Raw genomic sequence first — 15,065 nt, forward strand, 5'->3', positions numbered from 1 at the left:
AATCATTGCCGGCTAGGCAAGCAGCATCCCGTCATCCCAGTGACATTAAAAAATGTGACATGAGGGGGTGTCGGTGGCTTAGTGGTAGAGCAGGCGCCCCATGTATAAGGCTGTTGCCGCAGCGGCCCAGGTTCGACTCCAGCCTGTGGCCCTTTGCTGCATGTCATTCCCTCTCTCTCTCCCCCCTTCACACTTGCTGTCCTATACATTAAAGGCTTAAAAATGCCCAAAAAATAAATTTAAAAAAAAAAAAGTGACTGAGATGAAGATAGATCCTTCCTGGGGAAGTCTGGGATTAAAGTCTTTATGCTCTTATCATTGGAAGGAGAGCTAGCTAGCTGTTAGCAGCTGGTAGAGAGCAGAGTTCTGTGGTGTGTTAGTTAACAGAGCTAACAGCTAAGCGAACTAACCGAGCTAACAGCTAACAGGCAGCAGGACTAATGGCTTCTGTTAAGAGAAATATTAAGCAATAAATGAACAGACATCTTCCCCAGAGCGCCACTAGGTTGAAAGTCTTTGTGTTCTTAGCACTGGAAGGAGAGCTAGAAGCTGTTAGCAACTGGTGAGGAGCAAAGTTAGTACATGGAACCAGCCATCACCATCCTTTTCACTGCTTCGCTGTTAGTTAATGCTACTTCTAGTTTCAGGGTCTCAGGCATGTTATGTCCACTCACGTTCTCATCTCTCGCCTCTCATGGATTCCCATATCTCCTCATCATCTTCCCTTTCTCCCAGTATATAGGACTACTGTATACATTTGTTCAATTTCAATCATTTAAGCTATTTATTTAATTTGTGTTTTTCAGAATTTGGGGGGGACATGTCCCCCCCATCCCCCCTGGGATCTGCACCCATGTGCTCAGAGAAACATGAAGCGATAACCGAACAGATATCTTCCCCTGGATGACTCTGGGATTAATGTTTTTATGCTCTTATCACTGGAATGAGAGCTAGTTAGCTGTTAGCTGTTACCAGCTGGTGGGGAGCAGAGTTCTGCACTGTGTTAGCTAACAGAGCTGACAACTAACTGAGCTAATCAAGCTAATGGCTAACAAGGCTAAACACAGCAGGACTGAGGCATTTAACAGTAAACTGCAGTTTAATGTGACAACAAAGGTTTACAGTAAATAAACAATAAGGAGGTGACGTTAAAAATACTTTGGGTTTGGCGTTACAGACACTTTTCATTAGGATTCCCATTTTACCCAATGTCTGTCAGACATGAAATTAAGCAGATACATTAACTACATTTTGTAATGAAGTATACTAATAAAGTACTCGTACTTTGATAACAGAGAGTATGTAGCTGTATAGCTTTATAAACTAAACATAAAACAATAAAAAAGCAGCTAACTCAGATATAATTTGGATTATGTTTTTAAATCAATTCCATATCTTTTAGTGTGACTTTAGCTAGCAAAATAAATGTAATTATTTATTTCCTCAACATTTTAATCGTATTTTTTTTTATTATGCCACTAGTAAAATAAAAATAACAAGTTGAAGACATGACAGACTGTGAACTAAGATACTGTAAGAGAATATAGCCTACCATATGTTTACAAAGATATTTTCATTCTGTTAATATTTTTTCATTTATTTGGTATCATAGTGGTGTTAAGTTGCATTGAATTGCCGTTCTGAGGGCTATCCAAGTTCATACATTGGGCCATGAAAAATGTACTCTGGCCTACAAGTTCATGGACTTGATGGCCACTGTGGGGGTAGTGCTTAAAAATCCCTGACAACCCAACGATATTCAATGCGCTATCACATAAGACAAAGACAAATCCTACAAGCAGGAAGGAAACTAGAAAATGTTTGGCATTTTTGCTTCAAGAATTACTTAAATTGTTAAAGTTTATCAGTATAGCTGCAGCTGAATTTGTGACTTAATGATTGATTGACTAATTGTTTCTGCTCTACCTCACAAACTAAGTGATTTTCTGGGTTCAAATGCAGCCTGAGGGCCTTTGTTGCATGCCAGCCATTCCAAAAACTCCCAGTTTCAGCAGTATATCTCATCATTTATCTTCTGAAGGCAAGCCTCCTTATAAATATTAAAACATTATAGCACGGTGCCAAATTCTGTTCCAGTGTTTTTGCTCTAAACAAGTAAAAGGCAGGACAGCGAAGAGAGCGGTCTGGTTTTAAAGTGCATTTCAACCAGATGAGACAGCACAACATGGCCTCGGCCAGCTGGATGAAAAGAACACATCTGGCGAGCTGAGTCAAATGCCTAAAGATGCCAAACTGTGTTGAAATACTTTGGCGAAGCTGTCCCATTTAACTCAAACATGCAAACAGTAAACACATACACAGAGATGGCTGAAAAGGCATGCAGACATACTGTACACCAACATGCCAGCTCTGCATTTCAAACAATCACTGTAGTGGAAACAAAGCCTATTTTGTCACAAGGCCACCATCAATTCAAACTGCTTACATAAAGAGACAGGAAGGACCGTTCCTTTTATTTCAAATAGCCCAAACAAAATGCTGAGTGACTTCTGTGGTTAGGGTGACGTATCAGTTTGCGAATGCTTCAGACCAATATTGTCCTTTCCTTAAATACTGACAAGCTTCATAAAAAGTGTTACATTTTCCTTACACATTTGATATAATGTGGCTCAATTAGGGTAACTGTAAGGAAAGAACACTTATTTTTACTAGGGTCTTATTTCAGCACTTACTTTTGTCATGCATATCAGTTATGACAAAAATGTACACACAAGGTAAGACATTTCACACCTAATTATGTGCAAAATCTAAATCTAATCTGAATCATAAGAGCCAACTGTAATAAAGTTAACATCCACCATTTTTTAAAGGTAATCTATATGATATTCAGAGCACTAATATAGCAGAAACAACATTTGCCATGTACAGATATCCTGAGCAGAGAATGAAGTCATGCTCCCTGTGTGTGTTGTAATCCGAGCTTCTCTGTTCTTGTTGTAATAGTGGTGTGGCGGCACGTGCATCTGAGTCCCTGAGTGTGTATCCAACAAGCTAGCTAACCATCACCAACTTTGCCCTGTGCTCATACAGCGGTTACTACTGATAACGACATCATTGCTGAAGCATAGTGTCCACTCTCCGGTTTTCTCCCCAGGTCAACACCGTTAGCTCAGTTAGCACTGTTGCTGTTGTTAGCACTGTTAGCTGCTGACTGCCAGCAGCTCAGCAAATTCTATGCTGAGAGCCATGTGCAGGCAATCCCATACAATTATATGCTCTGGTATGTCGCATACATCTCCTTTAACGCTTACATTTGTTATGCCATGGGCACGAAACATAGATTTTTTTTTTGGTACCCAAAACCAATACTCTACCATCTAGGATACTGGGAGATAAAGCAGCCTTCCCACTGTTGTCCAGATGCTGCTGCATTCAAACAATAAATTCTACAAATTATAGTGCTTTGTGATTGTGAAGCCTGAGTGGCAACAAGAGGGACTGCAATGTGCAACTGGCTATCACACCACTGTGGGTCAGGGACTCCGGACTTTCAACCAGGAGACCACTGTTCATTTTCCATGTGAAACCAAAAGTCAATTGAGTTATTTTAATAACAACGTACTGTGCTATGCATAGCAAACTACACTTGTGACGTATGCCACTTGATTTTAGATTACGTTAGAGACAAACTTAGTTATTCTAAGTATAACAATGATTTTTTTTTTCTTAACCTAATCACATACTTTTATTGCCTAAAACCGAGGACATAAACTGAAAAACAAACCTAGGGTCTTAGTTTATGTTGAAAACAGACTATATGCATCTAACAAGCAGAAACTAACATTTCCTGTAAAAATGTTAGTTTATTCTGAAAAGAAAGAATTGACACGCCGTCCCTGGCCGTTGAAAACTGATGCTGGAGGGATATCAGAGCGTTATAGCTTGATGTGTAGGGAGACTGACCAGACAAGTTGGGAGTCAATATGTGTCGGTTGTTGGTACTGTTCACACTGTTAGCGCCGTTAGCTGCTAGCCTTCAGTTCAGCCACCTCCATGTTGAGAGCTGTGTGCAGGCAATCCTGTACCAGACTCTGAATCATAGATATGCTCCAAATGTAGAATATATGTGGTTCAGACAATAAAAATGAAGGAGCAGTTTGACATTTTGGGATATACAGTACGCATATTTATTTCTTGCTGAGGGTTAGATGAGCATGGTATGAATCTACAGCCAGCAGCTGGTTAGCTTAGCTTAGCATGAGGACTGGAGACAGGGGAAACACCCAGCCTGGCTCTATCCAAAGTTAACAAAATCTGCCTACCAGTACCTCTAAAACTCACCAATGAAGCGGTTGCATCTAGATTGTACATATGAAGCCTACAACACACTGGGAGGGTTGTCCAATTTCAACACCACACTGAGTCAGAGGAAGCCCAGCAAAGAATAAATCATCTTCCACCTCTGTAATTGTACAGCCGTCCTGTCTTGTTTGGATCTTGTCTGGACAAAAACTTTGGTTGAGAAACAGCAAAATATGCTTCTATTCTGCTGACTGTCTTTTTATACTTGTTAAAATACTTCTGATTATATGTAACTTTTCTAACAGCAGAGAGGACATTGCTGCTGCTTCATGTGTGCAGGGGAAAACCCTGGGTGGGTCCTTGGAAAAAGACTGGAAATACTCTTTTTGGCTCATCCGTAGCTCTGAGTCCACCTTCGTCTGTACATTTTCATTCACTTTCTTTCCAGCATCTCTGCAGTTTGGCGAGCACACAGGCATCCCTGAAGGGAATGTGCTTATTTTTCGGACTCCATTTGATCCTGTTTTTCCTTTCCATGACTCCTTTCACTCACATATTTGTTTCTTCATTCTTTTCTCAAGCATGCACATGTTGAATATTAATGGCTCTCATGACACACACACACACATATACACACACTGGGTGGAACCGCTCTTTTGCATAAACATTTCCACAGCGAGGAGGACAGCTCAGATGTCTAAGCTCAGAGGGCAGAGACTGCGTTGTCACGGCTACAAGGATCTGTTTGGACGGCGGAGGGTTTTCCCTGAGAGAACCCCAGAGGTGCCCGAGGACATGCCGGCCCCCTTAAAACATGGCTGAGCCCTAATAGTTTGCATATGAGCTGTTACGTAACTGATCTTGCCTTTGGATTCACATCATGACATGCCTGCAGAAACATGATCAGTTCATGGAGGGTAGAATAAGTGAGCTCTCTCCACCCAGACACAAAATGCTCACATCTTCTTCCCAAACATTTAAATAATTCAGGGTGAATTGAGGACATTAACAAGAGACTGCCAAGATGGCAAATCCTAGCTTGCTTTGATGAGTTTTGTGAATCAGCTCATTGGGAGTGGTCTGGGATAATTAAGGCAGAGGACTGAGATACCAGCTCCATATGAACTCAGCAAAAGAGCCCAAAGCACTGCAATGCCTGCAAAGTTAACCTTGAAATGGTCACATATGTAATGAGCAAATATGTGAGGAAACAAACAACTCTCAAAGTTCTCTGTTTCAGAAACAACTGTAAACGATTAAATAAAGCTTATGAGGGTGTAGAAGCTCAGTCTCAATGGCCCATAAAACTAGTTTCCTAACTGCTGTCAACAGAGATGTTATCACCATTCAGTTTGTCTAAGATTATAAAACTGCTGAAGTAGAGTCTAGGTTTTTACAGGTCCATTTTTTTGGGTGGAGAATTGATCATTCGATCAGTTTCTGGTTGGATCAATCAGAACTGATAAGATCAATGGATTAGATAAGAGGAGCGGCTACTGCAGAGGCTAGTGAAAGAAGACTATTAGACCTGGCGTTGGACCACGGGGTGCGTGGTTTCCATGGGAATGCAGCCAGTTTCTTTTAAAGTAGGTTGCAAAAACAGTGACCAACACTAAGATGAGAGCGCTGTTGTTGTAGAGATCGAGCATGTTGTTTCTATATGAATTTAAGAATGGTCAAAATTCACTTTCACTGCACCTGGTGTTCTGCTGCTCCCTCTGTGTCCAGAGTACGCTCTGTGCTCCGAAAGTGTGGAGCTCTGCGTAGCCGAACACTATATATTCCAACAACACTCCAAGTTAACGGTCCAACACCAAAAATAGAAAATCAATGAGGCAGTCAACGCTGACATCATGGAGGTCTACTAACTAAACTCAACTAAACTACAAAGTGATGTTGCCCCATACCAGAATTTTAAAACTCTGATACTAGTATAAACAAAATGCGATACCTCTTTCAATACTATGGCAAAAACAAAAAAGTCCTAGGCACACAAAATAGGATTTTTTCATTTTGATTTCAAGTTAACAGCCTGCACACAGTGCTGGCACAGAAAAAGCCACAAAACACACATCCTGTCACTTGGTGGGTTTGTTGCTGCAGAGAATGCTGTGACAGCCACACGTTGAAGACCAACGGATTTTTTCTGATTGAAGATCTGGTTTTCTTTTGTTAATAGCTTCAGTACTTTCAGGACAAACAAATGAATAGTTAACAGAGATCGTATTGTTTTAAACATGTGGTATCAATATAGTATCAGATTGTCGATACATTTGACAACCTTACTGCAAAGTATTTCTTTGTTGCGGAATATCAAATACTATATGGGGGCCCAAACGAAGAGTAGTTAAGGCCTAGTCCATATGGGCACAGGTATTTCTATAAACATAGCTTTATCTTAATGCGATTTGGCCTTATGTTTAGGTCACTATAAATGAACTTTTTGTAAAACACTGTTGAGGGTGAAGATTTTCAGAAACTGTTTTTGGTGTTGATGTGTAGACAGGAAAAACTGAGGTTTTGGTTTGCACAGTGTCATAAATGAGGCCGCATTTCATGCAATGGTGGATGCAGCCGAAATAGTAGTGGCTCTAACTTCGCCAAAATGACTTTTATATATTTACATATAAATATTCAGTTACTCTTCAACTATATGAGGGAACAGAGGCGCTACAGAGGTCACTGTTGATAGCTTTTTTCAGGCTGCTGATTGGCCAACATCTTCTTCTTTGCTTGGCTTTAGTGTGACAATTATATCGCTGCTTGTTGGTTTGGCATGCTCTCGGCAGTTCTTCAATTGTATTTTTGCATTATCATTTGGACGAAGTCTTTATTTATAACAGTGTGCGACGACGGGAATTTATTTTGAGAACTAAGAAGGGAAAAACCCCATTTACAAAAATACCTGTGTCCGCGAGGACAAGGCCAAAGATCAAGGAAAATGTTTGCCACCTATGTAACTAAGTGTAACAGGCTGCCATGTTGACTATAGGCTACCAGTAACTACTGGGCAGAATACTGAGCCTTGATGGTGGGCTTTTCTTGTTAAGTCTGTCTGCTTGTGAGCATGGAAACCTTCCCTCAGTTTGTCTGTCGAGTCTAAGTAAGTAACCCCATTATTTTGTCCATGGAAACAAGACAAAGTTGTGGATTCAGCTCATTTAAAATTTTCAGCATGCTTAAAACCAAAGTGCATGTGTCAGCTACAGAGGGTTACATCACCATTACATGCGGAAATTTCATAGTGGAGGAAGTCAACTTCCTTAAATCGGTCTCACTATAAAATCTAAGGGGCATCGTGTTTCACCCATGTCCTCGCAACCTCGGCACTCAACTCATCCTCTCCCTTTTCACATCCAGGTCAAATCAAATTAATTCTCCTGCCTATTCAGCCAAACTAATACTCTGCTGCCTCCAAAGAACGTAAGGAATGTCCTATTTTTATGTCCGAGAACCTTCTCTCCGAATCGATGGCATGTTACATAACAGGATGACATTTCTGGATTTTTCTGTTTTCCCATGCATCATCAAGTTATTACCACTTGGCTCTGCTTGACATTCTCTTCTGCTGCTGTAACTCTGATTGCCTTCGGTTGGTGGCAATTATAATCACATCATATCAATACCCACAATAACACGTTTCACTGGATTTATGGGGACAGCTACTGCAAAGAGTTCGTGACATGCAAACTGACACAAACATCTCAAGTTTCTCCATCACCAAGTAGCGATATAGGACCCTGTTGCAAGTGTTGAATAATTCAGTGTGTAGGAAGTTGATGTGCATCCCAAATCCTGTCTAGGCACTGAGCACAAAAGCAGGACAACAGAGGAGAGAAAGATATCTTTGATTAAGGCTGATAGGTCAGATGTGACTCAGAAGAAGGGAAAGGTAAAACACACAGTCATGTATCCTGGTGCTCACGACAGGGCAAGTAACAAACTCTTTCGTTTCCAAATTAGGATTGGTGGTTGGATCCCTGCAGGCGAGGAAAAATAAAAAAGCCTTTATGGCGCATGCCAGCGCCAAAGCACCGTAACTTCGACTGCAGCAGAGGAGCACAAACAAAACTGGTGTTGCTGGGAAAGTAAAAATACCGAAATCCTGACTGCAGCACGGCTGGTTTAATAACATGCATTTAACAATTCAAAGCAGGGGAAATATTTGGCTCAGAAACAACTCTGTTACACATCACATTTGTGATTTTCGGTGTCAGTATGAAATAACGCAGTCACTCCCTCTGTTTATGAAGATGCACAATTGGAGCGGAACATGATAACAAACATGGTGGATGATGGAGTGCTGCAGAGATTCAAACAGCAATGGCACGCGCTGAATCTGAGTTCTGTCGCTTTTGATGTCTCACTTCATGGGACAAACCACAGCTCCATGACTAAAGCTGTGTGTAAATGCTGCCATGGCAAAGACACACACTGTGTTGTGCTGGTAGAACAAACTTGTGGGCATGTCATGGCTCAGTACAGAGAAAAAACACTGAGGAAAAAGACACACACTCTTTTTAATTAAACACTGATACTGACTGTCTTTTGCTCCTATGACAGTGCGGATTGTGTTAGGGTGCTTCCTCCTGATGTTTTGCCCTTAATTACATAATTATGTTTAAATAGCCATACTGTGCGAATGTTAATGTGGTTGTCCATACTACGATCCGCAGTATGCACAGAATCTGCAGCGCACTCTGTTCCACTAAATCTGGATAGCTGACTCAGTTCGAGTGACAAGCTGGACATATTTTATCTTCAGAAGCTCCAAGAGGTCGAGCCAAATACATAACAGACCTACAGACTCCTGTCAGAGCCTGTCTACACAACCTACACACACCTTCTGACACACACTATAGTATGTTTCTCTGTCTGTAAAATACATTTGGTGTAAAGATGGTGTAACTTGCATAGTCTTTACTTTAATTGTGCATCTTGTCTTGTCAGGCATTTAATTTGCCAAATTCAATAAAACCAGCCTTGAAGCCGCTGAACACACCCCCAGCTGACACTGTCATGTATAAGACAGAACAGAACAGAATCCAGCAGAACCAGACAGAGCAGAGCAGAGCATGACTGAACTGAGTAGATCAGATCAGGATTCAACAGAACAGAACTAAAGAGAATAGAGCAGAGCAGAACAAGATTGAATACAACCAAGTAGAACGAAGCATGAGAGAATATTAGAAGATAGAATGGAACAGAACATGATAGAAAAGAAAAGAATGGTATACAAAACAATAGAATAGAACAGAATAGAATGTTATAAAATAGCATGGAACAGGGCATGATGAAAAAGAACAGAATAGAATATCATACGATAGAAAAGAACAGAATACATTTTTATAGAACAGAACAGAACATGATAGAAAAGAACAGAATAAAATAATCATAAAATAGAATAGAATTCTATAAAATAAAACAGCATAGAATAGTGCAGAATAGAATAGAATTCTAATTCTAAAATGAAATAGAATAGAAGAGAACAGAATAAAATAGAGTAAAATATAATAGAATAGAAAAGAATGGATTATAAAATATAATAAAATAGAGCAAAATATAATAGAATATCATATATTATAACAGAGTAAAATAGAATAGAATTCTATAAAGTAAAACAGAATAGAACAGAATAAAGTAGAGTAAAATATGTTAGAATAGAAAATCTAATAGGCTATTATAAAACAGAACAGAATAGAGCAGAATAGAATACAATTCTATAAAATAAAATAAAATAGAACAGAATAGAATATTAAAAAATAAAATATAATAGAGCAGAATAGAATAAAATTCTACAAAATAAAATAAAATAAAATAGAACAGATTATCATAAATCATAACAGAGTAGAACAGAACAGAATATAATAGAATATCATAGAAGAGAATAGAACAGAATAGAATATCATCCAGAGAACAGAGCAGGATAGAACAGTACAAAATAGAATCAAACAGAACCGAATTCATCAGAGTACAGTAAAGTAGATGAGGATATCAGAGTGCGTGTGATCAGACCACCATAGTTAAAGCGTGCATGTTTGTGACCAGAATATTCCCTCAGTGTGTGTGTGTGTGTGTGTGTGTGTGTGTGTGTGTGTGTGTGTCTGCTGGTCTCTCTCACATGGTGGAACAACTGACAGGAGCAGCCACAGGTGACTGCAGACACACACACAGACTCACAGACAGATAGACAGGGGGGATTACTGGGTCTACAGCAGCACTTGTGTTCACTGCCATCATCTCTCATTCAGCTCACGTCATTAGTCTGATAGCTGAGTGAGTGTGTGTGTGTGTGTGTGTGTGTGTGTGTGTGTGTGTGTGTGTGTGAGTGTGTGTGTGTGTTCCACTGAAGAGAAAGTTCGCCCAAACGACCTGACCATCACAGCACACAGATTTTTAACTAACTAGGCTATAACACACATGATCACCCTCAGAGAACAGATAGTGTCATGGGTGTAGATATAAAAGCAAACTCGTGCGTAAAAACAAACTTGTGTGCGTCTCAGCGCATCCATCATCCCATGGTTGGCGCTTTCTGTAGTTCATCTGACGCAGTGGGAGAAGCAGAAGTTTGTTACGTGTCTTTTCTTACCTGTTAAGTATCTGATCGTCCTGTGGAAAATGTAGGACAAGATTTCCCACTCCTTCAGCCTGGTGATGTGGTGCTGCTGGTGCTGCTGGTGAAGGAGGTGGTGCTGGTGCTGGTGGCGGAGTAGCTTTTCTCCGCGACTCAACTTAGTGGCGGCTACACTTCCCTCAGCCGTGGAGCTGTTATTCCATTACTCCCGGAAATCAGTGTTTTCTATCAGCGTGAAGGTCAAGACAACATGTTGACCCGATGGTCCCGGCTTTGTCTCGGTACAGTCAGCTGTCATCACATTAGAGACGGGAGGAGCAGCCCTGTCGCTCTGCGCCTCTCCATGCCTACATACAACAACGCCACCCACTTTTTCCAAAGAGACCCGTAGTTGGCCCGGCTGGTGCCTGACTGAAAACAAAAGAAAGTGGGTCCAAAAGTACAGGAGGAGCTGCACATTTTCACTTTAGCTTTAATTTAACCCAACAAAATGATAAACTGCAGGATTATTAACTGTTATGTCTCAATAAAACATATATTTTTACACTAATTATATATGGTACTGACCCAATAACCACTGGTACAAAGTCCATTTAACTCCATTTATTTACTTGTACTTTACTTTTACTGTTGCTGTGACATTATACTGAATGATATTGTCAAGTCAGTTTTATTTATACAGCACATTTCAAGTGCTCAGGATACATCATACATGACAAACATATCATATAAGGTAATAAAGTGGAGGGATAGTAATAAAAATACTAATTCCCCAAACAAATACAAATACACTTAAAAACCTAGATAAAAGCTAATGAAAAAAGATATCAACAGTAATGCATCAGTTACATTAATCTAATAATATAGGCATATATATGGTATATTATGGCACTAACTGGGGCCATCTTTGTGCTTTATGAGTACGTTTTCTCTTTCAAAGCTTCAAATAATGATTATTGGTTAATATGCTGATTCTTGCCTCAGTAATTCATCAATGCGTTAGTGTTCGATATCAGAATTTTTTAAAAATCACTTAAATTAACTGGGGTAAAATTTACTACCATTGCTATCATCGCATATATGTGACAAAAAACAAACCCAGCTCACAATTTAAAAGCTGATAAACTAAAGTTAGCTAACGTTTTCTTTTGATTGCTTTAGCTCTACTTTTAATATTTAACCTCCTGAGACCCTGTGTCCTCATATGAGGTCATTACATTTTGGGTTTCCTGCACCTTATACTTCATTTTGCTTAACTCAGACCTGTTGTCCTCATTTGTGGACATGTTTTTTTTTTTGCCATCTAGTGGTAGTAAGAGCACAATACACTAATCCATGTAAAAACAAGATGGCAGCCATCTCTGCCAAGTCACTCTGCAGCTGATCCCAACACAAAAGTGGACAAGGTCCAAAACCTGATCATGTTATGATTAAAATTTGTCTATTTATAATTAATAAAGTTTGTAGTTTCATATGGCAACAAATTGGACCAACAGTAACAAGATAAGACGAGGACATTGAGGACATTGGGACTTTATTATCGTTGACAATGTTGAGTTTTTTATTGTGTCTTAAAGATCCCAAATAGCAAGGAAATTTTCAAAAATGCACACCAAACAAAAGTGCATTTTGCTGATAATACTTGTGTACTTTTACTTTGAATGCAGGACTTTTACTTTTAGTTGGGTATTTTCACATTGTGCTACCATTACTGTTAAGATTGGAGTACTTCTTTTTTAATCCCTGTTAATAACAAATAAATCTCTCCAGAAAGCAAACCCTGATTATAAATCAGGTCATGTGCCAATAGTGTGCATCTGTTTAATGAGTTTTAGGAGCCTGTGATGCAGCAGAGTGGACCCCATAACATGGGAGTTTATTAAAATGTTAAATTACCTATTGAATTTGATAAGAAAACTTTTACTTTTAATTATTTTGTCAGTAAATTCTAGGACTAATATGATCAGACAATGTAGGATCTATTTAAAAATGTTTTTGAACCCTGAGTGAACCTACAGAAAATAGAATCTTACCTTTTTTAAGTTTAATGTACTACTTAAAGGTCAGCAATCTTCTATGACTCACATGTTCAACAGATATATCTCCATACAGCATGTACAGTAATGCTGAATTTTGCAATTTCTTTTTCGAAACAGCCTTCCTTCCTTTGACTTACAGCCATCTAATGCCAATATATATATATATATTAATGCATACTTTAACAGGTTTAAACTCATTATTACAAATGACATAGTGGATTGAATATACTTTTCATTCACCAGATTTACCAGTTTCCACTACCAGTTTACTTTACCAGCTCAGCATGATATTCTACCATGAATCACTATCAGTGATAATGTCATCTAAAATGGCATGTGACATCCATGTGACAAGAAACCAGCACACCCTTTTTTGTGGCAAAGGATGAACTTAAATCAACATGAATGTTTCCTCAATTCATTAGCTCATTCCTCTGCAGGTCAGCACATGTTTGGGCTGTCCACTCCACACAGGCCAAACACTGCTCACTGCAGTTTTAGGAAGTTACTTCATCCAAGTTTTTAAATCATATGCTTTGAATTTTGTACATGTTAGAAGTCTGTGTTTGTTCAAAGGTCTCAACATAAGTAAAAGAAGTACATATAGCTAACATGGTGCAGAAAAGATAAAGCTCTAAGCTGCCTGACACTCAGCAGGAAGGTGTAACTCGTATTCTGTGGCCTCCCTCTCAAATTATAGCTCTGTCATTTGGTATCATTAAGACAATGAAAACTTTTTTTAGCGAGAGAAAATCATAGTCATTGCACGAAGGATTATATGTTCTCTCAGCCGAGGCTGTTGTGGTGTGAAACACTGCATCTAGTTTTTTGCTGCGTCTGCAGTAATGACAGCTTCCTCATATGCGATCTTGCATGTGCAGAACAATGGCAGGAAACACAGTCAGTTGGATGCTTTTGCCTCTACGGAAAAGGAAAAGATACAGGAGAGGCCGCACAAAAACACCCAGGGAAACAGGCTCAGCCACAAATACACATACCTGCATAGGCTATACATGTGGACGTATTTATAGATTGGCTGCATCGTAATATAAACCACGTGGTGACATCATCAGCTGAGGCTGACACAACAAATCACTGCAGATATCATTAAACAACGTCAGGAATGTGTGAAAGGGCAGGGTATTGATATTGTGGGAGTATATTTCTATCAAAATGCAATACAGCTAATCCTAAAACACAACACACGTCGGTGTGCAGCTTTTTTTTGCATGTGTAAACATTGTTGTTTTAAAGTAATATTCAGAACAAGACTAGAAAGGGTTTAACTTGATAATGGACAGTCATCTCGTCAACTGTCGTTCTCTCTCTAAGCTCAAACTTTGCTGTAGTAAAGCTCCAAAAATGATGCATATATCAACAACTATTGGAGTTGTAGAATAAGATATACATTTTATAACATGTACTGGAGAGTATATAAAGACTAATATATTTTCACTATCTTGCTTATGTCAATAATTGCTATTATGACTATCTTTTTTTATATTGATTTTTTAGTTTTTAGTTTTAAGTTTTTTAGTTTAGAGACAATACAGGTACAAATTGTTACGCAGGGAGAAGCAGATGTAATGTATATAGGGCATCTTTTCCAAGCCCTGCTTAACCTTTTAAAATCAGGTACAACAAACTAAACAAACAAATGGATTAAACAGATTCAGGAGCAAAACAACACAGACTGTTTGCATGTGCATATGCATGTATATGGATAGTTCATGACTGACTACGATTGTTTATAATACTTGCAGTATGTAGGCGTACACGGGACATGTGTTGACCAAAGTGCTGTACAGTGAAACAAAATATGTAAACATAACAGTCCTTTAGGGGGTGTGGGCTCAAAGCTCACTGCTGCCACCAATGTATCCTGGGTTCGTTGAACTGAATAACTAATTAAACAATTAACGGTAACACCAGTATTATTGTAAGTTTTCAATATACATCTGACTGTGTATTGCTCAAGGGACAGTTCACCCTAAAATCAAAAGTACACACCTTTCCTCTTATCTGTAGAGCAATTCATGAGTCTAGATTGTTTTGGTGGGAGTTGCTGAGTGTTGGAGATAGAAGCCGTAGAGAGGGGCGGCACAATAGTGTAGTCACCTCACAGCAAGAGGGTTCCTGGTTCAATCCCAGGAGGGAACCCTTCTGTGTGGCGTTTGCATGTTCTC

General features: G+C 39.3%; 1 protein-coding gene across 1 annotated transcript in view; it reads right to left on the bottom strand.

The window, feature by feature from the left end:
* The window catches only part of LOC125880464 (dynamin binding protein), a 69,433-nt gene extending 58,237 nt beyond the window's left edge, over positions 1 to 11,196 (bottom strand). The window contains exon 1 of the mRNA XM_049562976.1: positions 10,856 to 11,196. The gene's annotated coding sequence lies outside the window, so the exon portion shown is untranslated. The remainder of the gene's footprint in view (positions 1 to 10,855) is intronic.
* Positions 11,197 to 15,065: the final 3,869 nt, after the last annotated feature.

This window comes from Epinephelus fuscoguttatus, linkage group LG20, assembly GCF_011397635.1.
Source record: "Epinephelus fuscoguttatus linkage group LG20, E.fuscoguttatus.final_Chr_v1".
Taxonomy (NCBI): Eukaryota; Metazoa; Chordata; class Actinopteri; order Perciformes; family Serranidae; genus Epinephelus; species Epinephelus fuscoguttatus.